The following is a 27,025-nucleotide window of genomic DNA, read 5'->3' on the forward strand; positions in this document are numbered from 1 at the left end:
GTGGGGCTGGAGCTCTTCTGGGCCTTTCAAAACAATTACCATTCCCTTCTCTATTGCACCGGAGTTGTGGACTGTGAGGACTAAGAGGCTCGCTAAGAGGTGGGACCGTGTCTTGTTTGTGTTGAGAGAGACTGGATAGCTCGGTGGGTAACTGTGTGTACTTTCAGGGCAAGGTCAGGTTGGACAGAGCTTCGTTCAGTCCTCGGATCAAGATTTCAAGCTGAGTTTCTAGAATGGTGAGGTGTTGCGCCATGATTTCCAGGGAGGGAGGTGAGGTGTCAGGGGTAACAGTGCCCTTGGGTGAGGGGGGAAGGTCCAAGGAGGGAAGGAGGGTGTCTGGGGTATTATTGCCTTCTGGGTACGGGGGACGGATTCCTGTCAAGATGGTTGAAAACATAGGTGTGTGTGACCCTGTCTTGGGGGTTGTTGGGGAGGGGCATCCTTGTATGATTCCGGGAGGGCTCGCGGGCAGAGGGAATGGAGCCTCGTGGCTAGTGTCGGTTCTTGTGAGGTAAGAAGACAGGGAGGGCTGTGGTGGGGATGATCCAGAGGATTCTTCTCGATCCTGCCAGTCGGTAAAGGGAGGGAGGGGGGACAAGGGAGGGCGTGTCGTCTGCCAAAGGGGGAACGACTGTTGTTTGGGGGTACAACGTTACAGTTGGAGTCTTGCGATGGTGGGGAGGGGGCTCTTGAGGTGGATGAGAGAGGGGACCCTTGGCTCAATTGTCTTGAAAGGCTCATTCGGGGAAGGGGTGTGGTCTGTCTTGATCATGAAGTGAATCCAGAGGCCTCTTTTAAGGAATGGAATAGGGAGTCGAAGACTTCAAGGTGAGCGCTCCTAGCCTGTATCAAAACTGTGCCGTTGGCGAAGATTGTTAAGGAGATATTGCCTCTTAACGATTGATGATTCGGAAGGGAGGTCGTCAATATGCGGCTGAGGGATATAGTGGTGGTTTTGGAGATGGTGAGGTGTGTGTTGAAAATGAAGGACCAGCTGTATGGTCTATCAGTAGAGGAAATGAAGTCCGTTTTTATCTGTCCTCTAGAGGAGCAAATAAAAATGTACTTCATTTTAAAACGGGCTTACGCGTTTCGTGCTCTGCCGCACTTGCTCACAGGCCCTGGAAAGCACCAAACCACACTGTTGCAATTCACCTGTTTTAATTTTTTCAAAAAGTCCCACCCCCAGTGGTAGTCACGTGATAACTGGGAATCCTGGTGAATGTAGTCCTGCTCAATGATTAAACCACAGTGGGCGTGTTGTTTGTGTGCTTTATTATTCCACATAAAAAAACAAGTGGCATAATTAAAATGTCCGCACTGGACGAGCTGCATATAGTAATTCTCACCACAGTTCCATCCGCTCCCTGGGTGGCTTGGGTTCCAAGCCATCCTGAATCCGCTTTCCATTCTGCGGGCAAGCTTTCGACCGGACGTTCCGCTAAAAATCCACACGTACGGTGGCCCCAAATGAAGCTGCCTCCCAGATGGTTTGCATTTTCAAATGGTGAGATCTGTACGAAGCCAGCAACGAACACCAAATCCCTTAAAATGACCTTACGCGTTTCGGGCTCTGCCGCCCTTGCTCACAGGTCTTGGAAAGCACCAAACCAGACTGTTGCAGTTCACCTGTTTTAACTTTTTTACAAAAAGTCCCACTCCCAGTGGGAATCATGTGATGACTGGGAATTCTGGTAAATGTAGTCCTGCTCAATGATTAAACCACAGTGGACGTGTCGTTTGTGTGTTTTATTATTCCACATAAAAAAAAAACAAGTGGCATAATTAAAATGTCCAAGCGTGCTTCCAATGTGTTTGGTTGCATCCCCCTGTTTGCACACTCCTTTTTATTTCTCTTTGAGAGAGATTCAATAACGTTTACATATTCAATTGTGGTTTTGATGTTATTTATTGTTTTTCTGTTTTCATCTTCAATTTCAGATTTGTTTACTTTGTAATTTTCCTTATATTAGATCAGCATTTCACACATTATTTCTTTTCATAATGCTCCAATGCATTTCGAGCCATTGAGCTCTTCTTCAGGGAGCCACTCTATTGAACAGAATAAATGCACACATATAAACACATTTGTGTTAACATGTATATTACTATGTGCTCTAGTAAACTAAATAAACCAAATGATAACTAATACTAACAAGTGTTTTGTGTTTAATCTCCTTATATGTGCACATGTATGTTGCACTGAATTCCAATTGGTGGTATTTGTGCTCCGTGGGCTAAGTGATTAGGTTCCTAACCCCCGGGCATGCAGACAAGTGACTGTGGTGTTCATAAAAGTACAAGGATATGAGTGCCACACACTCAGTGACCCCCTTCTCCACGACCAAATATGCTTATGAATTACTCACGAGATCTTTGTCAGCGTAAACAAATTTGTGATGGTAGCTTTAGGAAAAAAACAATATGAATTTCGTTACTGATTATATGTCACTATTAGCGATTTCACAATCACTCTGCCTTGCAGTCAATGCGACCACCAACACTTACTTTAAGTTCCGTCTTTCCTTGCCTCCCTTAAGGTAGAAGCACCGGTAAAGTTTCCTGGACTGTTTTGCTTCCGCGTTCAGTATGATTCAGATGTGATGTCCGAAATAGAAATAGGACTGCGGTTTCGGCGGCCATCTTAAAGTGGCAAAACAAGTTTACGTCTGAAACGTTCTATGACAATGTGATATATGAACCGGATCACGGCCCATACTTGATGTCATAAAGCTATTTGAAAAGTGAGCTATTGGGTCAACGTTTATTTTGTTGACAGATATGGAAACCTGTTACCGTCACCGATTTCCAATGCTCTGTAATTTCTCCCTTAGCTAATACGAGACCCAGATCTATAAATTTGCTTGTCACTTTCGATTTATCAGTATGCGGGAACCAATGCAGTAAGCAAGTACCCTGTTCCGGTGCTATAGTGCAATCAGTTATTCTACATAACCCATCCAGCACTTCCTCCCAGTATGTCCCCAATCTCATACAACTCCACATCATATGTTGGAAATTGGTTCCCTTCAAGTAACACCTCGGGCATTGGGCTGTAGTCATCCTGAAATACTGGTTAATCTTAGCTGCCGTTAAGTATGCTCTATGCTGGACATAAAAGTGCACCAATTGAAATCTAGCATTCCTCGTACTCTTCCAGGCCCTCCTGACTACCTGTGCCCATGTCTTCTCAGGAATTTCCCTGCCTAGTTCCACTTCCCACTTCTCCCGCAACACCCACAATGGTGTTAGCGCTTTGTCAGCATACTCCTATAAAGGCACGTGATAGCCCTAAAAGTTCCCTGCGGCCATTACCACGTATTGGCACGCCATAGAGGTCTGTGGTTCTAACAAACCCGTCCCCCAATGGCGTTGCATTGCCGAGATTAGCGCTGAGTGTAACAAATAATCCCCTCGCTGGAGATCATATCTCTCTTGCAGGGCCTGGAATGACAACAGAGTGCCGTTTTCATAGAGGTCTCCCAACACTTGTACTCCCAGTGACTCACAATTAGCTAATGCTGTCCAATCCCCCCATGCGAAAGGGCCGTACATATATATCGATATCTACTAAATGATATATTTTTGCATGTTTTTAACAATATTAGTATGAAACGATTATAGGGACACAATATTTTTGTAAACGATATTTTTGACACAATACTTTTTGTTTCACAATATGGTTGTTTTCGGTATTCTGCTTGTGATCCTTACCATGTATTACTCTGGATTTACTATGCCACACAGACCAATGCTAGGTAACCTTGTATTAATCTCAGTTAAGCCCTTGCATTGCCTTGTGTCGCATTGCGTGACGCAAAGGCAACGCATGGGTTTAGTTAATCTGGTCTTTTGTCTCTATTATCTTCATCTCTGTTTAAATTGTTTGCATCACTAGTTAGTAAAAACATATGAAGTTGTGGCATGGTATGATGATGGGTCTGTACCACGATTATTTGTCATTCTTTGCCATTAAAGGGCCCAAAATGGCACTGTAAGATTTTTGTTTTGCCATTGTATTCTACTTATGTTCTCTATCAAAGTATGAATCCATCTGGGCATAATCAGTAGTGATATCATCAGCAATATCATGGAGAGTGGGTGCGGTTGCTTTTAGGGCCACAAATATTTTTCTCAATTTAGATGAATGTTATTCTTAGAACTTACCACGTGTGGGTCAAGGGCTTCTCAGCTTATCATCTTATTGTCAAGCTAGTACACAGTATAGAATTCATACATTGTTTATCCCTATTTTCTCTAATGTCCTCGGAAAAGTAGCTTTTTCATAGATGATGTCCTGCAGGGTATAGTGAAGGGGCACTAAATCGTGTTTGTGTCCAGTGAGCGCCATGCTGGACATCCAAAGTTAATGGCCTCTAAAGCTGTTGGGGTTGATACAGTGGACTGCATTTATTACCAAAGGTTGTTCTGTGGACATACATGTGCAGCATATCCTGAAAATGGAGTCCAATATCAGAAAGTATTGCATGATCTGCCCAGTTCATGAAGCACCCTCACCATAGGTATGACAAACATTTGAACTAATGAAGTTCTGGAGTAGGGACTGAAGTACAAATATTCACCATTAGATATTTCTTACACCAAGGGCCCAGTCAGAATGACCATAAAAGGCTCTTGCATCTCCATTACTCCCCCACCTCCAATTCCAGCCTCAGGTTTCAAAGGAGTCATTGAATTTGTGGCTCGTTTGTTACAGCAATTATGATTTCTAGTTTTATAATCAATTCGGCTTCATAATAGAGCCCACGCAAAATTGCATTGCCGTACCAAGTGATGCTGTGTCTAATATAAAATCTCAAAACACTGTTCCTAGTGATGTATTCGATGATGTCAGTAGTGAGGCAATAGGTAATGTCCTTTAGGATGTCATCAACAATGTTATTGGTGATGTCATCTGTAACAGCATGGAGATCTGGAGCAATGTCTAGGGTAACGAGTTATGTTTAGGTTGTTCAGCGTCTTAAGTGTCAAGTCTTAAACATAACATTCCTTCAGTTAAAGCATTTTAACAGAATTTCTTGGAAAAACTAAATTTGAAGATAAGTTAAAGTCAAAAGTGGTGAATGAGGGTCAGTTAATATGATATCAATGGAAAACTAGTTGAAGGTAGTAACTTAACTTGTGAATTTCTGGTCTTTTTTAAGTTTTGTGCTTTAGCAAGTGTAAATCCCTTGTCAACCTTAACTTCCCCTCAACATCAATTTTTTTCACAAAATGTCTTTGTTTTCATATAGATACAAGTCTTTCATAGTAGTTCAGTAGCTGAGAACTTACCTCCACAACATGTTCGCCATTGTGAACAATGTGCATAGGCTTTTGTCAGCTGTTTCAGCCCTTTTCAGCAACCTTTTTTGGTAGGTGACGGTGGCTTGGGATAGAAGAGATCTTGGCTGTGTCCTGTTTACAATTGTGAACACATTTGTGGGACAAGTGTAATGTGTCCCAACTTTGACTGCAAAAAAGTACTGGACAACGAGGCCCAGGCAGCTTACTCCTGTCCTGGCACTCTCCTTTTTATAGTGAATGGTGTGCCAATAGCTGTCCCGGTTCCTCTTCAATCTCCTATGTTGAAATTAAGAAAGAGGCCTGGGAAGCTGACAGCTGGTCCATTGCCCAGTGTGCTCTTGCAAAAAGAGTACCTGGGCATCTGTCACTAGTCTGGTGTCTGTGGTATACTTGAGATTCAACGTGCAGTCTCGAACCAATTTTGATGTTTTATATTTGGCGTCTTGACATTTATGTTGTCAAATGGAGTGAATCACACACCGTCAAAGATCGGTGTCTTGTCAAGAGTCAAACAGCAGGTATTACAAAGATTGCGCAGATACATTATTTTTCATCTGGACCAACTTCTCAAGGGTCCACATCTTAATCTCATTTGAAAGGTCTTCAGTTCACATATGAATCTCTTTGTCCTGAAGATGCTCTACTGGATGAATTACTCAAAAAGACCGAAACTTCGACATATTTAACCCGTTTTCAACAGAAAATTGTTGTATGGGAATTAATGATTCAAATTCGAATTGTAGTTTCTATTTGCAGATGGACTATAGCAATGGGTTACTTACTTAAGTGACAAGGAGATAACATTGTGTAAGATTATTGATCTCTGTCACTTGTGTATTTTTTAATTGTATTTTTTACCCTGTAAATTATGTATTTATAACAATTCTAGCCAATGAAGTATACACCCGCTTAATGCTCTTTTTGATATATTCAGTTTCTGATTATTGTAATTGATTGATTTCATTCATATACTTGAGGCCACTAACTAGGGCCCTCAAAATCGATTGTGCTTAATTGAGTTTGATTAGTTATTTCAAACAAAGTTCCTTGTAGGCGCTGTTACCTGATAGAAATCTTTTAGTGACCAAGCCACCAAGGGTGTATTGGGTTGCCCAATTTACTTTATTGAACTTTTGAAAAGTGGCTATTTTCCTGCTTTACCATGCTGTGCCTCTTCCTGCTTGTGAAATCAATGTCTTGTTTAGCCTGGCAGGAAGTGTTTGTGTTATTTACTCTAGACAAGCACACAAAAGAATCTGAGGTGTGCACTGTATACCCTGATGGCCCATCAGAAGGCGTATGGGCCTTCCTGAGCTAGAGTGGTGGGAGGAGTTATCATTGACCCCTGAATAGGGCTGTGCCTGCCCTCTTACCATGCTGTCTCCACCCCCTTGTAGTGTGTCTAAAGCCACGTCAGGGCAATGCAGGATCCTGTGGACAACAAAGACTTTCCTTTGAAGTACGCCTACTTCAAAGGCCAAAAGGGGTGTGAATGATGGAACTGTAACCCCACATTTTTAGAACACTTCAGGACTGGGGCTCTGCCAGAAAGATGAGCAGAAGACCTGTCAGGAGGAGTACTGCCCTTTTGCTCTGTTGCTTTGCCGGGTTGTCCCGAAGTTACTTCTTCTGTCTGGGCAATGAAAGAACTGGACTTTGCTTTCTGGAATCTTGCTTTCCAAAGCTCTAGAAGGGATTGAGTGTGTTTGCCTCCTATTGGAGGTCTCAGGGCCATCAAAGACTTCTGGGCGGATATACAACCCCCCTGCGCCACCAGTACGTCACTTTTCGTGACGTCCTAGAGGCGCATTTCTCTTCTCCATATTTACAAGGAGAGGAAAAGCCACCCTGTGTGACTTTTCCTCTCCTTGTCAATATGGCCCCTTCACATGCAGCACTTTGCGTGGAAGGGGGATTTTATGGGTGCTGCTGTGGGTGTTCACACGCAACACCCATGGAACGAAAACACATTTCCAGATTTACGAGCCATCGTAAATCTGAAAATGCCTGTCAATGCTACTCCTCCCCAGGGGAGGTGTAGCGAGGCGCAACAAGGAGAGATGTTTTCATTTCTCTTCGTTTTTTCTTCTTTCAATTCATGCTCCATTCTACACCAAGCATTGAAAGAGGAAAATGCCTGTAGTGATTGTTTTTGTGCAGGAAGCTGCACAAAAACAATCTACCCATGATGCAGGCATCCTTTCACCATGGTGCAAGGGTGCCTGTGCCAGCGTATAGGTGCAGTTTGTGTGCCAGCGCAAGGGAGAGCACAGGAATGCAACATATTATTGTAAATATGTCACATTCCTGAGCTTTGGAAGTGTCACACTGTGGCACTTCCTTGTAGATCTGCCCCTTCATCTGCAGCTCCCCTGAACTCCTGTGCTGAGAGTTTGGACCTGCCAAGTGGTGCCAATTGCAGTTCTGGGTCCTGGGAGGTGGTTTTGCTGCTTCAGGGACTGAAAATCAATGCATCCCCTGCAGCACATTTGCTCCTGCAGCAAGCTTGCTGTGCCATTGAAAATCCAACACATCGCCACGGCCGAAAAATTGACACAGCACCTATTCGTTGCGGGAAGAAATGCCCCAACCGGAGTCCAGAGCACTGTGTCTCTGATGTCTGAGACCCCCACTCCGACTTCGATGCATCACCTATCTGTGGCTGTGGAAACCAACCTGTTTCACTGCTGCATTGCCCCAGTGCGCCTGGATTTTTCCACACACCGCACCTGTCCATCAAGTTTTTATCAATGGAGACCAGCAGTAAGCAACGAAGGTTGCGTGCCTGAAATTTGATAGATCGCTTCCCCTTGCAGTAAGGATTCGACGGAACACTTCTCCTGTGCGCAGGAATAACTGATGCTTCCACTCCACTGGGTCTACAGAATCAATGCATCGCTTGTGTTTTCGATGTTTCCTCCCTCTGTGGCTATTTTGCGTTCTGGATTTTGACGTATCCTTTGTACTTTGTGGTAAAATAGATGCTCCCATAGAGTTCTATGGACGTTCTTGATTAAACCTTTAAAAAGTGATATCTTTACTAATATATGTTGGATTTTCGTAATTTTGGTCTTGTTTGGTTTAAATAAAGCTTAGTCATTTTTCTAACATGGGGTGGTGTCCATTTGCAGTGTTTTCACTGTGTTTGTGTGTTGTATGTACAAATGATAGATCCGATCCCAAGTTCTCTCTTCTGGAGTTCCACAAGGCTCTGTGCTGAGTCCAATGCAATATAACATTTACATTCATCCACTAGCGGATGTGGTAGAAAGCGGCAGGTTGTCCCTTTATTCCTATGCTGATGAAACCCAGATTGTTTTTTCTTTATCATCTGCTCTGGGGCATAAGCCCTAGGACCTCAGTTTGGGCTTCAGTCAAATCTCCTCCTGGATGCATGATAATCTCCTCAAGCTCAACGGGGATAAAACAGAGGTCATGATTCTGGTAAAAAACCCTGCTCTCTGGGTCCCTCAACACTGGCTGGTTTCTTTAGGTGCTCCACCAACAGCTGCAGACAAGGTAAAGAACGTGGGCTTTCTTGTGGATAAATGACTTTCCATACAGCCACATGTGGACAAGGTGACAGCCATCTGCTTTGCAGTACTCAAATGGCATAAAAAGATCCTTTGGCTGATCCCCATTTCTGCACAAAGCACGGTGATTCAAGCTCTCATTATCTCGACATTGGATTACTGTAATGTGCTGTATTTGGGAGCCATCAAAACTACCATCCGTCTACTGCACCTAGTGCAGAATTCTGTTGCTAGGCTTCTCTACTGGTTACTCAAATCTGCTTCATTTTCTAATCTTCTTTGTGAGCTGCACTGGCTCACTATCCCGAACCACATAAAGTTTAAAACTTTATGTTATATTATATTTTTAAGGCAAAAGCTGGAGGTGGTCCTAAATACATTTAGGATCTGGTTCATCTAAACTACCCTACTCGATCTCTGAGAACTTCGTAACAGACCTTGTTCATTGTACCCAGGTTTAATTTGTACCATATCAAAGGCAACAGCTGATATCACCAGTTTACCTGCGATATCAGCTGTAAAAAACATCACCACAGATGACCCTGGCAACTAACACTAATGATATGCTGAGTAGGCATTCCAGTGCAATAAGCTGCGACAACACCACTCTGCAGCATTCTGAACGATCGGCCAGATCTTCGATAAGATCCCAACACAGGCAATAAGGCGCATTAGCAGCAGGGATTTAACTAGCCGTGGGCGTAAAATCCGTTTCGCGGGCGAATTTGCGGATTTTTGACGATTTCGCGATCCGCGAATCATGCGAAATAGCCCAATAATCCGCAAATTCGCAAGCTACGGATTATTTTGCTTGGTCGCGCTTGAATAATACAATATCGCGCGCGCGGCGTTGACTCTGAGCCTGCCGAGTTGTTTTTCTCCCGTTTTTGCGTTTGCTGCGCCATTTTCGATCTTGCTGCGTGATCGCGCAAGAGTTTTTCAAACGCAATTACGTCATCGCGGCTTGCCAGCTTGCACGGCGAGAGTTTGACAATGCGAGTACGTCATAAATGCCCGCAACGGCGCGCAGCTGACTTCCGGCGGGGGATTTGAACAGCTCGCGTTCGCGAAATTGCAAAAATTGCAATTCTGCACAAGAAATCCAACGCAGGAAGCATAAACCTTGTGAAAATGATGATTTTGATCAGAATAACTCCTCAGATTGACATTTGGCTGCACTTTTTGGTGCAGGAGTCCATTTTTTGGGGTGGGGTGGGAGGAAGGAAGTGCCCCAGAGTCTCCAACTTCCTGTTCCAATCCAGCAGGCTCCTCCCAGTGCTTTGTCCATGTCCTGCTCACTTTTCATTTGGCTGTGGAGCTGGAATGATTACTTTTTTTGGCTGCTGCTGGATATTTGTATTTGAGGACTTTTTGGACTTTGGAGTTTGGATCACTTTTGGACTTGAGATTTTACAAGTAAGTTGGTGTTGTTTGTTTGGGGCATTGCAGTTGAGGCAACTGCAGTTTTAAAACTTTTTTCACAACTTTACAAAATATATATTGTGGTGGTAGCTAGCCACAGTATCTAGTAGGCCCAGGGTTAGTCATGGGTGCATGATACAACTGTTTCTCTGATTTTGTTAAACTTAATTCTCATTTATGTCATGGAATTTTAGCTCACTGTTATATGTTTTTTATTTTTTTATTTTGGGGTGCTTGTAAAGCCTCACTAGCCAGTAGGCCCAGGGGTAGTGAGTGGTGCATGGGCCTAGTCTTTCTGTGGGGTGTCTTGAATTTAAACATCATTGAGGGCATGGATGGCATGGGATTGTGGTGATTTTTGTGTGTTTTTAGATTTTTTGGGGTGTTGATGGGGCCTGGCCATGTGGGTGGGTGCCATTTTGAGGACTGGTACAGGCAGGGCCTGGCCGTGTGGTGGGGGTCAAGGGGCCATTTTGAATCCAGGCAGTGTGCTTTGTGCCATAGGCCTGCATCCAATGTGCCTTGCTTTCATCCATTATGCCCAGGGGTACTCAGTGGTGCATGGGCCTAGTCTTTCTGTGGGGTCTCTTCATGGGTGTGGAGAAGTGTGGCTCACTGGTTAGAGGAGGCAGACCTGGAAGCAGAGGTCAGCCCGGGACCAGGGTTCAATTCCCGGCTTGGCGGGGTCTTGAGTCCTAAAATGTCCATGGACTCGACAATTCTCGTTCCGGTGCCTACTCGATTCACGGGTTCACACTCTGCGACTCTGGGCAATAGCTTGCTTAATCTCCACAACGGCCCCTCGCGGCGGGATGCCTGGCTTTCACCTTGCGGATACCCTGCCGGGGTTATCTCACAGGGGAATACCAGGACGGGTTCCCTAAGCAAGCGCTTAGAAACCGCTCGGTGATTTGCGCTATATAAATTCCTGTACATTTACATTTACATTTACATTTAATGTAAACATCATGGAGGGCATGGATGGCATTGGATTGTGGTGATTTTTGTGTGTTTTTTTTATTTTTTGGCTGTTGTTGGGGCCTTTTGCCCAGGGGTACTCAGTGGTGCATGGGCCTAGTCTTTCTGTGGGGTGTCTTGAATGTAAACATCATGGAGGGCATGGATGGCATTGGATTGTGGTGATTTTTGTGTGTTTTTTGATGTTTTGGGGTGTTGATGGGGCATGGCCATGTGGGTGGGGGCCATTTTGAGGACTGGTACAGGCAGGGCCTGGCCATGTGGTGCGGGTCAAGGGGCCATTTTGAATGCAGGCAGTGTGCTTTGTGCCATAGGCCTGCATCCAATGTGCCTTGCTTTCATCCATTATGCCCATGGGTACTCAGTGGTGCATGGGCCTAGTCTTTCTGTGGGGTCTCTTTAATGTAAACATCATTGAGGGCAGTGGATGGCATTGGATTGTGGTGATTTTTATGTGTTTTTCGATTTTCTGGCTGTTTATGGGGCCTTTTGCCCAGGGGTACTCAGTGGTGCATGGGCCTAGTCTTTCTGTGGGGTGTCTTGAATGTATACATCATTGAGGGCATGGATGGCATTGGATTGTGGTGATTTGTATGTGTTTTTCAATTTTTTGGCTGTTGTTGGGGCCTTTTGCCCAGGGGTACTCACTGGTGCATGGGCCTAGTCTTTCTGTGGGGTGTCTTGAATGTAAACATCATGGAGGACATGGATGGCATTGGATTGTGGTGATTTTTGTGTGTTTTTGATGTTCTGGGGTGTTGAGGGGGCATGGCCATGTGGGTGGGGGCCATTTTGAGGACTGGTACAGGCAGGGCCTGGCCATGTGGTGGGCGTCAAGGGGCCATTTTGAATCCAGGCAGTGTGCTTTGTGCCATAGGCCTGCATCCAATGTGCCTTGCTTTCATCCATTATGCCCAGGGGTACTCAGTGGTGCATGGGCCTAGTCTTTCTGTGGGGTCTCTTTAATGTAAACATCATTGAGGGCATGGATGGCATTGGATTGTGGTGATTTTCATGTGTTTTTTTTTTATTTTTTTGGCTGTTGTTGGGGCCTTTTGCCCAGGGGTACTCAGTGGTGCATGGGCCTAGTCTTTCTGTGGGGTGTCTTGAATGTATACATCATTGAGGGCATGGATGGCATTGGATTGTGGTGATTTTTATGTGTTTTTCGATTTTTGGGCTGTTGTTGGGGCCTTTTGCCCAGGGGTACTCAGTGGTGCATGGGCCTAGTCTTTCTGTGGGGTGTCTTGAATTTAAACATCATTGAGGGCATGGATGGCATGGGATTGTGGTGATTTTTATGTGTTTTTCGACTTTTTGGGGTGTATAACTGATGTTCTTCTGTCTTCCATTGCTTTTAGGTGCACAAGTGAACCACCAGTGCCAGGAAGAAGTCCTGCAGCGGTGTGTGCAGCACAACGTCACGCGACATCACGTGTGGCCACAGACAAGACAACTCTACAACTCGTGCAACTGCGGCCTGCTGTTCTGACATCTGAAGAAGATGGGCCCAAAGAAAGGTGGCCGTAGCACCTCAGCGAAGACAGTTGCCAGTGCCACTGCCAGTAAGAAGGAGCAGAAGAAGCAAGTGGCACCACCTACCAAGGAGACGGGTATGCCCACCGACACCTTTTTTGGAGAAAAAAAACCTACGCCTGCAGCAGCAGGGGTGTCCGCCGGGGACCAAGCTGGAAGCAGCACCTCCGCCTCATTGGGGTCAGTGCCACCACGCCAAGTTAGGTCCAAGACCATGAGTGCTGCTGCGGCAGCCACTTTGGTTGTTCAATCACCATCGACCAGTGATGTTGGCTCATCACAAGAAAGTACCATCCAATCAACGCCGGGTGTAACTCAGCTGGCGAGTGTCCAAAAATCACAGCCGCAACGACAACCACAAGTGCAACTAGTACAAGCGCAAGTACATGGGCAAGGAGAGGCGCAAGTACATGGGCAAGGAGAGGCGCAAGTACATGGGCAAGGAGAGGCGCAAGTACATGCACAAGGAGAGGTGCAAGTAGAGGTGCATGGAGAGATGCCACTAGAGGTTCATGGAGCGGCACAACTGCCTACAACGCTTGTTCCTCCAGAAGTAGGGGCACATCAGGAAATTGATATTCAAGTGGAAGAATCATCCGAGGAAGCCACTCCTCCTGAGGATGATCCATTGTCTTCCAGATCCCCAGCAAGAAAAAGGTTAAGGAGGGCTGCTACTACTACAAGTTCTTCTTCAAGCCCCGTTCATTCTGATGACCTTGATCTTGATTGGAACCCACCAATGCAGTCTGACAGTGAGGCACGCCATGAGCCAACAAAGGTAGCTAAGCCGAAAAGGAAGGTTCCCGCAAGGCTTCGACTTATGGTTGCTGAAGATGAACAAGAAGTGGTGCCTTCTGCTGCTGATGAAGAGTCTGATGATGACCCAGTCATCACAGATGTCACTCCAGCCACAGCGGGCATGCAGCAGACAAACATTTTAACCCTAGCCCGAATGGCTGCTGAGCGGCGTGGCACTGGTACCACCACCAACGCAGTTAACTACAACACCAACACGACCTCCAGCTTCCATATTTTCTCGTCAGAAGGGCCGGCAGGGACCTCCATCCAGCTCGACCTCCATTACCTCAAGTAGTGGTGCTGTAAGTGAACATCCGAAACAAATTCAGCCACGCCCATCCTCCACTTCATCTGGCATTGAAAGTCAAAGTAGCGCCTCCACCACCAGCAGACATCTCCAGTCCCCAGTTTGGGACTTCTTTACTGTTAGCAAAAAGGCGGAAAACATGGTCATCTGTTCGATTTGTAAAGTATCAGTTAGTCGGGGTAAGCTTGGTACCAACTATGGTACCGGAGGCCTGAGAGGTCATCTCAAAAAACACCACGCTATCCAGTGGTATGAGCACCTAAGTGACATCAAGGAAGGCAAAACCAAAACAAATCCAAATGTATCCCTTGATATTGAATCTGATGATGACGAGAGGCTGATCTTGCAGGGGGGAAGTGAAGAAGCTACAGACATTTTTTCTGGTACACCCAGTACCCCTGGCAGCAGCACTGCAGTGGTAGCGCCCACACCCTCTACCCCTGCAACATGTATGAGGCACACTAAGAGTCTGGGACAGACACCAAAGCAAAAAACGAAATCAATGAGCCTAACTGGTTTGAAGTCTGCATCATCATCATCATCACGTAAAACGGTCCAGCACACCATTAGCATCATATTTTGGTTGGATGCGCCATTTGAACGCAACCACCCAACGGTGCGTCTGTATAACGCAAAGCTGGCTAAAATGCTAGCGCTGGACCTTCTCCCTTTCTCTTTCGTGGAAGGGGTGGGTTTTCGTGAATTGGTGGCAACAGTCTGCCCTAAATGGAAGGTTCCTAGCCGGTCCAATTTTGCAAGGGTTGCTGTTCCAGCACTACATCAAGATGTGCTGGAGGTGATTGGCGCAGCTATTCTGAAGAGTGCTGTTCACGCTATCCACATGACAACAGACATGTGGACCAGTTGCCAAGCCCTTGATTACATGTGCATCACTGCACACTGGGTCTCTTTTGCAGGGGTCGAAAAACAGTTAAAACACAAAGATGTTGACACGGAGGAAGTTTTTCCAGCTACTCGCAAACATGCAACAGTAGGCATGTTTGCCATGGAGAAATCTCACACTGCACCTAACCTTTTGGAGGAGTTTAACAAGAAGGTCAATGAATGGCTGCATCCAAGAAACCGCACAGTTGGTTATGTTTCCACGGATAATGGCAGTAATATAGTTAAGGCCATGCAGGAAGGTGGCTATTTCAGAGTGCCGTGTTTGGCGCACAGTATTAACATCGTGGTGCAAGCCTTCTTGAAAACAGAAGAGCCAGTCGTCAAAGTACTGACCATCTGCCGAAAAATCTGCGCACATTTCAACCATTCTTTTAAGGCCCGGAAGCAGCTGAGGGGCCTTCAATATGAATGTAAACTGCCAGTCAAAGGACTAATCCAGGAGGTGGCAACACGTTGGAACTCAAACTTTTACATGCTTGAGCATCTGTCTGAGCAGTGGGAGGTAATACATGAGTTTGTCTTTAAACTGGGTTCTACTCACAAAGACTTGATGCTAGAGTTGGAGGAATGGAAGCTAATTGCAAGCCTGACAGACATGCTTCGTCCTTTTGAGCTCTTCACGTGTTTAGTCAGCAGGGTGGACTGTTCTATGAGCAAAGCTATCCCATTGCTGCGCATGCTAGAGCACCAACTGAAGGAGGTGTCTTCAACGTTCCGAGATGATGGTGAAAAGCGAGAAGCATATGGTTTGGCGGAGAAGTTATTATGGCGCCTACTTGACAATGAAAGGCTTAAAAAGATACATACAGAACAACATTACATTTGTGCCACTATTCTTGATCCACGGTACAAAAAGGCACTGCAAACCAATACTTTCATTCCTTTTTCTGAAGCAGATGTTTCAAAGTACAAACATTGGCTAGCTGTGTCAGCCACTCGGTTCGAAAAAGACCGGCAGAACCTTCAAGGAGGCAGCACAAGTACAACTGAATCAGCAGGCCATCCGGCGTCAAGTTCCACTTCTCAATCCGTGGCCGAAGCGAGTCACTTTACCTCACAGCCGTTAACGACACCAGCAACCATATCATCATCCTCACCTGCACCAGGCCGCAAACAAATATTGTCGGAAGGGGATTGGCTAACTCAGCAAGGGTTAGCTCGGTCCACTGATGAAAAGGTCGCAGATGGTACGCAAAGTGGATCAACCCTGGAGAACCTTAAGTCGGTGGTGCAGGCCTATCTGGATGACCCAAAAGAGGTCTGTCATAATGAGAACCCATTGGGATATTGGTATACGAAAAGCTCAAAATGGCAACTGATCACCAACCTGGCTCTAAATTATTTGTCTTGCCCACTCGCAAACGTGTCTTCTGAACGTGTTTTCAGTGCTGCTGGTGCCATTGTTACTTCAAAAAGGACCCGCCTTTTGCCCAAAAATGTGGAGAGGTTAACAATAATCAAGATGAATCAGCACTTCATACCACCCGATTACAAAATAGGTGAATGCACGCAGGAAGAAGAGGACACCGACTTAGGTGACGACGACGGAAGTACTTCTCGGTCACCAGACCTACTCCGGTCTCAATTCATAGACTTGGAGGACGAGCTCTGCTTCCCTGACACCGAGGACTGAAAATTACTTCCTTTTTTTCCGTACTTATTCACTTTTATTCCTGTGTGTCTTTCTTTGTTTTGCTACTTTTACCACAATAAAACTCGAATCACCTAATCACAATCAGTCCATCATCAGCACTGTCTTCATCTTATTTTCCTTATTGATTTGAAGGTGCCGCAGTCTGCATTCAGATGTTCACAAGTTCACAACTCAATCATGCTCCTCTATCCTCCTCCTCCAGACTCGCCCTATCCATTTCCCTCAAGGCAGATGGATGGATTATGGAGAAAAAACAAACTTTGTCTTCGTAGACGAGTCCCCTCAAGTGGGACTGAAATAACTGACTGACTACATGCTTGCTCATTGTTGACAGACCTACTTCTGAAATTTACAGGAGAGGCTGCCCTGTGGGCCCTCACTTTCCAAAGAAGATGCGAACATAAAGTAGAACAGGTAATGAATAATGAGAAGATGGCATGCAGTGGACAGCAATGGCTGTCTGTCTCTGTTGAAACCAATTGCTGTTTGTTTTTTGTGAACAGCGCAATTTGCCTTGTTTTCAATATACCAGTATTGCAGGTTTATTTGGGGGTGTTCTAGATTTGCGGTGCTGGGTCGGGGGGTCTGGGAGCACTGCTGGCACAGTCTAATGTTGATTGCATTTGTTTTTCAGGAAATCCATGGAGGAAAAGGGGAGTTAGGGCCTAGCTGCACAGCGCATTTGGACTGAAATCCAGGTTGGCCCGAAATGTGCTCAGTCTCACTTTTTAAGGTTTTGCTTTTTGCCTGTTTGGGGGTGTTCTGCTTTTTTGCGGGTGGGTTGGTGGGTCTTGGGGCATTGCTGGGAAGGTCTAATACCGGATGAAAGTGTTTTGGAGAAAATCGGAGTTGAAAAAGTTTTTGCGTTTTTGCTCACTTGCTTGTCTTTGGGGTGCTGTTTGGGGGGGTTCCTGGTGTTTGGGGGTGAGTTTTGGGGTCTGGGAGCACTGCTGGCACAGTCTAATTTTGATTGCATTTGTTTTTCAGGAAATCCATGGTGGAAAACGGGAGTTATGGCCTAGCTACACAGCGCGTTTGGACAGAATTGAAAGAAGGCCGATTCTAAGTATGAGATTTTCCATTTTTGCTTTTTGCCTGTTTGGGGGTGTTCTGCTTTTTTGCGGGTGGGTTGGCGGGTCTTGGGGCATTGCTGGGAAGGTCTAATACCGGATAAAATTGGTTTGGAGAAAATCCAAGCGTTTTGGCACTTTTTTTAACTTAGGGCTCGTTAGGGTTAGCACTGGCAGCAGTATTGCATGTGTTTGAGAGTGTTCTAGATTTTTGCAACTGGGTTCTGGGGTCTTAGAGCACTCGTGGGAATGTGTAATTTTGGTTGCAAGTGGTTTGAAGAAAATCCATGGTGGGAAAGGGGGGATTTGGCCTAGTTAAAGAAAGCGTTTGCCACTATTCTTAACTAAGGGCTCGTTAGGGTTAGCAGTATTGTATTGCATGTGTTTGGGCGGGGGTTCTAGATTTGTACGACTGGGTGGGGTCTTGGAACACTTGTTGGAATGTCTAATTTTGATTGCAAGTTGTTTGAAGATAATCCATGGTGGGAAAGGGGGGTTTTGGGCATACTTTCTGAGTGCGTTTTGGCACGATTTGAAATTAGGCCTCTGCGAGGTAGCAGCAGTATTCTGCACGTTTTTGGGAGGGTATGTGGGGTGTTCTAGATTTTGGGGATTGTCATCTCTGAAAGTGACAGTATAATTTTTGCACTACACAGCGTGCCTTATATATTTTTTTCTCCGAGGTGTCTTTAACACTTACTGTTGTGTTTTTCCATCATCAATTACAGGCAGGCTTTTACCCTGTGCCATCGATGTACTACTCAGGCTTACAATTAGCGATCCGCAAATCCGCATCAGGCAGGCAGTGGACAGTCAGTGTGTCTGGTCACCAAGATTGATCGATGGAGCATCCAATGGAATGAAGGAGTACCGCGAATAAGAGGAATGGCTGGATGCATCAACTTCACAAATTCAACGGGACAACTACAAAAAACAGTAACAGTATCCAAAATTCTCCTTATCTTTTAAATGATATTCTTGTGAACTTTAACTTACTTCTAGGAGTGTGACTCTGTGCGTTTGTTTGATCTCTGCTTCAAATTCATCCCTCCACCTATTTGATACTTCTTTGCTATGTTTAACACTAATTTAATGTTCTAAGTGTTTATTCTCTGAGGGCAGAGAGGCAAGTGAAATTACGTAATGACTGCAGCCCTGTACTGCCAACTTGTTCCTTAGTAGTTACTAGTAAGTTGCACTTGCAGTAAGTATTTATTTATTTATTTAAAGTTTTGTATAGCGCGAACAAGACCCTTGGGTATCAGAGCGCTTCACATGACAATAGAATATGAAATTACAGTAGAGAAGAGCTATAGGTGTCCTTCCTTTCATGCTAGATGAAAGGAAGGTAACACGAAGTAACACAGGTAATGTACAATACAAGAAACACAGTGAATATACAGAGAACTGAGGTAGGATCGGTAATAAATATATTCTCCTGTATAATAATGTTTTAATGACTTTTTCATAGTTCCTTGTTTTTATTAGGTCCGGGAATAGTATCATGTCGACCGCTCGTTTCAATATAGAGTCGAAGATTTCCTAGTTTCCCGAATGTTGTAGAGTAGTTCTCTCTAATTCGGGCTTAGATGATGACCTGTTTATTTATGGCAGGAACTTGCTCATGAAGAAGATCTTTGCTTCCCTCTTAAATGTTGCGGTGTTCGGAATTTTACTAATGCTCGGAGGGATAGAGTTCCAAATTCTGGGGGCTGCTCCGGAAAAAGCTCTGTCGTAGGTTTTCTTCTTCTTGAAGATGGCTGGTCTCAGCATCAGCTCCTTGGCCTTCCTGGCCGGTCTGTTTCTTCCCGATATTTCAATCTTCTGAGCAAGGTATCTTGGTGTGTTGTAATGAATCGCCTTGTGGGTAATGCATGCCATTTTTAGCTGAATTCTAGCTTTGTAGGGCAGCCAATTTAAGGATTTCAGGTGCGGGGATATATGGTCAAATTTCCTCGTCCCTGAGACCAGTCTTGCTGCTGCGTTTAGGCAAGCTTATAGCGGTGCTATGGAGATTTTTGGTAAGCCTGCTAATGTAGTGCATCCATATTCGATCCTCGAGATAACTAGAGATTGTACGGCTAGTTTTAGATCCGTCTCCGTTAAAAATGCTTTCATTTTTCTTAAATAGCTCAGATGAAAACGGGCATTTTTTGCCATTGCTTTGATGTTCGCTTTCATGTCTAGGTTCTCATCCAGTGTGATTCCCAGTGATTTCGCCGAATCGACTAGCGTGGGAGTGCAATTTAACGCTGTGATAGTTTTCGACCATTCCTTCATTTCTGATTGGTTCTTTTATGGAGAGATGAGTAAGAATTCCGTTTTGTGTGCGTTTAGCTTCAGATGATTGGTAGTTAGCCATTTTAATGTTGTTTTGAGGGCGTCGTTCATTAAGATTATGTCTTCCATGTTCTCGATCTTGATGTAGATCTGCGTGTCATCCGCATACATGTGGTAAGATATTTTGGAATTTCGCAGGATTTCTGTGAGGGGTTCGATGTACAAATTAAACAGTGATGGCGATAGCGTGGATCCTTGAGGTAGTCCTATTGTGTTTGGACATGCAGGTGAGAGAGATTGGTTGACCAGGAATCTCTGACTTCTATTATGTAGGAAGGACTCGAACCATTTCAGTACCTTGCCGGATATTCCCATCCTGTCCTGGAGTCTGTTCAGCAATTTTTCGTGGTTGACTGTATCAAATGCAGAAGATAAGTCGAGAAGGATGAGAAGACAAGATCGGTTATGATTTAGGGCTTGGAGTGCATCATCGACAATGTGTAGGATTGCTGTTTCTGTACTGTGACCTGTTCTGAATCCTGATTGGCAGTCATCTAATAATGAGTAATTGTCAATATGTTGGCTCAGCTGATTCTGTACTCATTTCTCTATTACTTTGGCCAGTAGTGGAATGTTGGTCACCGGACGATAGTTGTTAGGATCTGTTGGGTCCGCTGTAGGTTTTTTGATGATTGGTACTGCTTGACCTGTTTCAAGGCATTCTGGATGGATCCCCTGGGAAAGGTTTTTTATCTCCCTATTCCCATCTTTTGGAGTAGTGTTGTTGAATGATTGCGTGTGGCCGATAGGGTTGTCTGCTGCCATCTTAAGTTCTCTTTCCAACTTGTTGGCTTTGTCTATGAAAAAGTTGGAAAATTCTTTGCAGCTTAATTGCGTTTTAATGACTTCTTGGGCAGATTTGGCTTGCATGTTTGATTGTTGTTTTATGATCTCAAACAGTTTCCGTGGTCTGTTTTTGGCTTTGTGTAGTTCATTTCTAATAAAATCCTTTTTTGCGTTGAGGATCTTTTTGTTGTATTCTTTTCTGATTCTTCTGAGGGATTTCAGCTCCGGGGATGATGGGTGTTGTCTCCATCTTCTTACCGCACATCTTAGTTTTCGTCTATCTTCATTCAAAGATCCATTGAACCAAGAGTTTTTATCCTTCTCAGTTACTCTTTTCAACTTTAGAGGCATGGTGGAGTTGACAATTTTCGTTACAGAGGTGGTGTATTGGTTCGTGAGTTCATCCACATTTTGCACGTTGACAGGTAAGTTTAGTTCTTTCTTGCATCTTTTGGTTAGAAGTTCCATGTTCGAGTCTCTGGTATCACGCATCCATCTTTTGATTTTGATTGGTTGAGTGGTTTGTGTCTTCAACCATGTAGGTATCATGAAGGTTATGGCATAGTGGTCTGACCAGTCACACAGCTCTATTGCGAGAATTGAGATATTTTCCTTTTTAGATATTATCCAGTCTAGCTCCCTTCGAATATGTTGGTTGTAGGCATGCCTGGGATAGATTTAGATCGGTTTCAGAATGTTGACCTGTTTGTCGTTGTTGTCGTTCCAGTGTAGATTAAAATCACCTAGAAATATGTTGTTTGCATCTGTGTTAGTGTATGCCGTGATTATCTCCATTAGCTGCTCGATGAAAGTCACATTGTTGTTGATTCCCGGTGGGTGGTATAATGCATGTAGAATGCAATTTCGTTTGTTAGCTGATCTTATATTGAGACCTAGGTACTTGCAATCCTCTAAAGAGTCGGCTTGAATTCGGCTAATTTCTACGTCCGACCTGTGTATGCAGGCTATACCTCCTCCTTTCTTCTTCTGCCTGTCAAGTCTCACAATGTTGTAGAGGGGGGGTACCAGGAGGTCCAAGACTGGGGACGACGATTCAGATAGCCATGTTTCCGTGAGGATTGTTATGTCTATTTCCTGGTAAATAATGATGTCAGCTACGTCAGATGCATGTTTAGCTGCAGATCGACAGTTAAGCAGTAGGCATTTGAGGGATTTTTCTGTTGTACAAGAGTTGATATTGTGCGGTTCAGTGATCAGTTGGACTTTTTTCAGGTTGTTATGATTAGGTTTCCTTCCATTCCGTTTTGGCATTCTATTGGCATCTATCGGCACCCTTTTGATTTCCTCCTCTCTACTGTTCTCATTAGACTCATAATCGCGTATTAATGCTTGAGTCTCTTCGTCGGTTAAAAAGTTCTGGATCCTATTTGGTCTGTTTTGTCTTCCTGAAATTGGCATAGCCATCTTTTTGCCCTTACCTTGAGATGTATGTAATAGTTTTTGGATGTGTTCGACTTCTGTGTGGGTATTTCCTGTGATATCCCGAAGTCTTTCTATTCCTATGAGGGTGCTTCGTAAATCCCATGCTAGATTGTTCATTTGTGTTTGGAGCTCTGTGATCTTTCTTCTCATGAACCCGGGTGACGTATTGGGAATGGTCCTCTGCCCATTTAGCGGTTCGCGTCTTCTGTTCCCCAGTTTAAGTTTTGCGTTTTTCATCTGGGTCTTGTTCTGTTTGCCCATGTGACGGTTAGTTATATTACTATTGTTTGACTTGTTTAAGTCTCTATCTTTGTTTTGTGTTCCTGAGGTCTTGATTGAGGAGTCTAACGCTCTAGGAGAGCTTAGTGTAGACAAATTTAGTGGTATAGAATGGGCGGCTCTTTCCGAGTTAGCTATTTCCAGGTTTTCATTTTGTAATTTGCTCTTATGAGGTGTTTTGACACTGATGTACGTCTTCATTTCTTCCCAATGGTGATTATCCGTACTCTTGTACTCGTGATGTGTATGCATTTCTTTTCCCTGATTAATGTTCTCAAATGTTGGGCCTCCTGCTTCGCAGATGCCTTTTTGTAGCGGTGGGTGGTCTGGTTCTGTAAATAAGCTGTCTAAGGTTGCTTCTTCTCTCAGAGTAGGCTCTCTGTTGCTACGGGCATTTAGTTTGCTCTCTGTGTTATTCCATATCAACGAGATTTCTATTCTGTTTGTGTCTTCTAGTTGCGTGGAGTGTTCTGGTTCCCTGAGATCTCTAGTCGGTGTGCTGGGTGCAGCGGTTGAGGTGTGAGAGGCTGGATAGTCTTCTGGCGGTCTCTGGAGGTGTGGTTGAATTGTGTCTCCTGTTTGCGAAGGTTGATCGGGTTCTAGTAAATCTTCGGTTAGTGTGTCATTAGAGGTGGTGCAGTCACGTGGGACTGGGTTATCTTCTATAGGACCCTGAAGTAGTAGTGGGTTGGTGTCTTCTGGTTGCGAGAGTCGTTCTGGTTCCAGGTGTTCTCTAGTTGGACTGCCAGCAATGGTGGTGATGTCAGATGTGACTGGATAGTCTGCTAGTGGTCTTTTGTGTTGTATTGGACTTGAGTTTTCTACAGTTCTTTTTAATGTTAAGAATATCTCATCGAATTTTTCTAGTTCGTTGTTGGAAGCTTGGATCATCACTATTCCGTTCTTGAAGATAGTTATGCAAAGATCCGCTCTTATTCTCTGTGATGCTTTGGTCATGAATTTGGTACCATGTGGGATGTTAGTTGAGGATTTTATATTCAAAATCTTTATAACGGCGTTTCGCCATTTTGCTGTTCTTCTAGTGAAGAAAATCAAGTCTTTTGTGATGGTGCCATTAACCGCGCAGTAGGCATTGTCAGAGATCAGGGTGTTCGGGTTTTTCCTCATAAGGTTGTGTTTGAATTTTTTGGCTGCATTCTTGGAGATCTTGGCTGGGTATTTTATGATATGAGCGTTCCTGCTTACTAGTTCTAGGTAGTTGTCCTCCATATTTAAGGATTGCAAATGAATCTTATGACTAGTGAATAGATATTTGGGGTATCCTCTACTTGTTGTTTCTAGTGTTTCAAGATGTCCGCCGGAATAGCAATTTTCCTAAAATCGAGGTCTGTTCTCTCTTTCTATTAGCTTAATAGTCCTCTTTCCCTTGCCTTGGTTTGCTTCTGTTGTGCTGTACACTCCTTTTTCCCTTTTTATTCTTCTGCTAGCCCTCTGTCAATTGCTTTATTTCTTGTTTGTCATTTTGGGTGTTTCCCTGTGGAAATTTCTTCTTGTTCCTATCGGGTGAAGGCCCACTCTAAGTTGGCAATATTCTCAAGATGTTTTCCTCATTCTGGCGTGTTCCTCAACATTAGAGAGTCCTAATGCTCGAAAGGCTCTCGTTTTTCATAGTAAATGTCCTTTATAGTCGCCACTTTGGTGTCAGGCAAGTCTGTTCGTGCTCTTAAGTTCCCCTGTTACTCTTCTCGTGAACCTGCTCTCAGAATCCCACTATGTAGAGGAGTATTATCAGGATGTTTTCTTCATTTTAGGTCTTGTTATAAAGATTCAATTTCTCTACCCTAGGTGACTTTCGTGTCTTTCGCGGCCGCCATTTTAGGGTCAGGCAGGCCGGTTAGTGTACTTCAATTCCTCGCGTTTAGTGCCCCTGCTGATAATTTTAAGTTTAAGAGCATAAGTCGCTCTTATTGACCGGCCTGCGGACTTTCCAGCGTGTCGAGGCAACGTTCTTGCTGGGGGGGGCGTTACTACGGTTGTGCTGTCAGTTTCAGCTACCGCGTTCTCTGTCTTGCGTATAGCTCAAGCGGCCCCCGTCGCACACAGTTTGAGGTTGCAGCCTCCTGGTCCCGCTGTAGACACTCGCATCGGCTCCTCACCTCCGTTCTTGGCGGCTCGTCGTTCGTGCTCAGCTGGGGTGCCCAGGCGTCTCCAAGATCTCTCCGATGGCTCCGTTGGGCGCCGATGTCTCCCTCTCGCCGGTGAACTATATGGTGCTTGAAGGTACTCAGGCAACGGCAACGGAGATGTCTATCTTTCCCCCGCAGCTCCACGTCAGTCCGGCGATGCCATCCGGAGCCTTTCGATCCACGGCTGGAATCGGCTGGCCAGTTGCTCTGTCTACGGACGTTCGGTGAGTGATGGCCACGGTTCTTCCTTTTCGTCTTTCCTTGTATTTTATTGCATCAGTTTGGTCGCGGTAGGTTTGTGGATCGCGATAGCGTTTTGCTGGGTTTAACTGGGATTATAACCTTTATAGCGTTATTCCTGACCCTGGAGCTCCCGAGTGAAGCTCCTACCCGGTGGCCATCTTAACCAACAAGTAATAGTACTACTTTTCAGTAAGCTAACCATCCATTTACTAAACAACTTCTGGCATGCAGTAGTGCACTTCCTTTATGTCCCTTTAACCTTTTCCGTGCGACCGCGTTTCCCCCTCCGGTGCTGGGCCGTAATAGAAACGGGCGTCATGAGCACAGCTCAACCGTAGCTCATGACGGAACCGTTCCGTCATGAGCATGGAAGGGGTTAAAGGTTTATCGATATCTTCAAATCCAAAGATTTGTTTCTCTTCATTTGTTGTTTGACTGTCCATGCTGTGTTTTTTTTCCTCTCTACCAAACTTTCCCAAAAACCCCCATTCCCATCCAATTTTCAAACCCTAACCCTCTTCCCCCGGGCTGTGTGGTATTTCATTGAGGTGTGACTGACAACAACAATAAATTCCACACACTTGCTGGGGAGGATAAGGTCAAAGCAACCAGAAGTTCATGTGCGCCATCGTGGATTGATAATAAGAACATCCTCCTCCTACACGACGTGAACAATCTAATGCTTAATGCTTACCTTACGTTGGCACTGCTTAGGCTACAATTTAGGGCACTGTTCTGTACCATACTATCTATTGTACTGTTTCTAATGCTACGCTCAGGCCACTCAATGTTTAATTTCCTCTTTTTTTCATATGGTGATACTGCAAGTGTGCACCACTACTGCTACCAGCACAACAATAATATTGCATCCGTCGAGGATTCAAGTCAACAACCAACCTTAATCACCATTTGCAATGCAGCCAGCCCTGGGGCTACCCCGATTCTCAAACACGAATCAGAGGTAAGATAAGCATTTTGGAGAGGTAGAATAATGGGCTAGGACTGGGAGGAGAGCAGAGATTGCCAGTACTACTAGTAAAGTACTAGTAGGGCTACTGAATTCACTAACTCGGTTACTGGCACTTTGGTACATTTCAGGACTAGATGTTTCATTCATGCTGGTAAGTTGGAAGAAACCAAATGTCCAGCAACCACCGCCCATCCCCACTCAAAATAATATGAACGCATATACTATGTTTTGGTATGAAAAGTAATTATTAAGAAATATATTGAGGTAGTCAAAAAATGAAATAAATTAACCCAGCTCACCCCCCTACCTAACTCCAACCAATATCCAAAAGTCCAAAAGTCCCCTTTCCCAAACACCCAATTCCCACCCCCCCAACAGTCTTTAAAAAAGGGGCAAGGGACAGTCACTTCCTCCGGTGGCGTAGTTTTTCAAGCTGTTGCTTCATGTCCCGCTGCTCTTTGCGGAGGTCCCGGAGCTGGCGCTGATGTTTTTCGGCCAACCGCTCCAGGTAGTCCACTCTTTTGCGTAGTCGGCGCACACGAACGATCCAGGATCTGGGGGGGGGGCGCTGATGTTGTTGCTGCTGTGCGGCGGCAGCGGGAGGCTGTCGGGCCACGGCTCCGTTTGGCTGGAGGCTTCTGGCTGGTGGACCCGTGGGCAGTGGAGGAGGATGTAGATGTTGATGTTGTCTCCTCATGCTCCCGAGCCCACAACCGCCGATACTCGACACAAATAGCCTCCAGCTTACGGGCCCTGGCCCGGACAGTCATCTCCTTACGTGTGAGCTTTTTGGGAGTAGTATCTATGAAGAAAGAAAGAAAAATACTGTAGCCAATAGTCTTTAAAATAAAGTCAAAATAATTCAACGGAAGGTTGACACTCAGTAACACCAGCAAGTAGCAAACACAGTATAACATTTTGGCATGTATCTTTCCGCCGTCTTTGTAAGCCTGTGACACTGTGAGTTTCAGGAATTCCACTAGCAGCATTATAGGTGGACTCACTACTACATACATAGTCAGAGAGTACTAAAAAAAGGCCTTTTTTACTTTTTTTCTCTTGTTTTGCAAAAGAAATTACTGGTACGTGAACTTGTGGTAGCCGCCATAATGGCAGCTCACTCAGCTTTAACCCAAGAAATACAGACACAGGCCATGATGATGCAGACTCGCAGTACTTTAAGCAGTACATGCAGGTGGGGATAGGAATGTCTTACTTTTCTATAGGGGTGGCACTGCCACTGGCCATACTTCATCCACTCAGCGTCTGCTCTACTACATCATACACCTCTGCTATCGACGAGGAG

This window comes from Lissotriton helveticus, chromosome 4_1 (genome assembly GCF_964261635.1).
Source record: "Lissotriton helveticus chromosome 4_1, aLisHel1.1, whole genome shotgun sequence".
NCBI classification, from domain to species: Eukaryota; Metazoa; Chordata; class Amphibia; order Caudata; family Salamandridae; genus Lissotriton; species Lissotriton helveticus.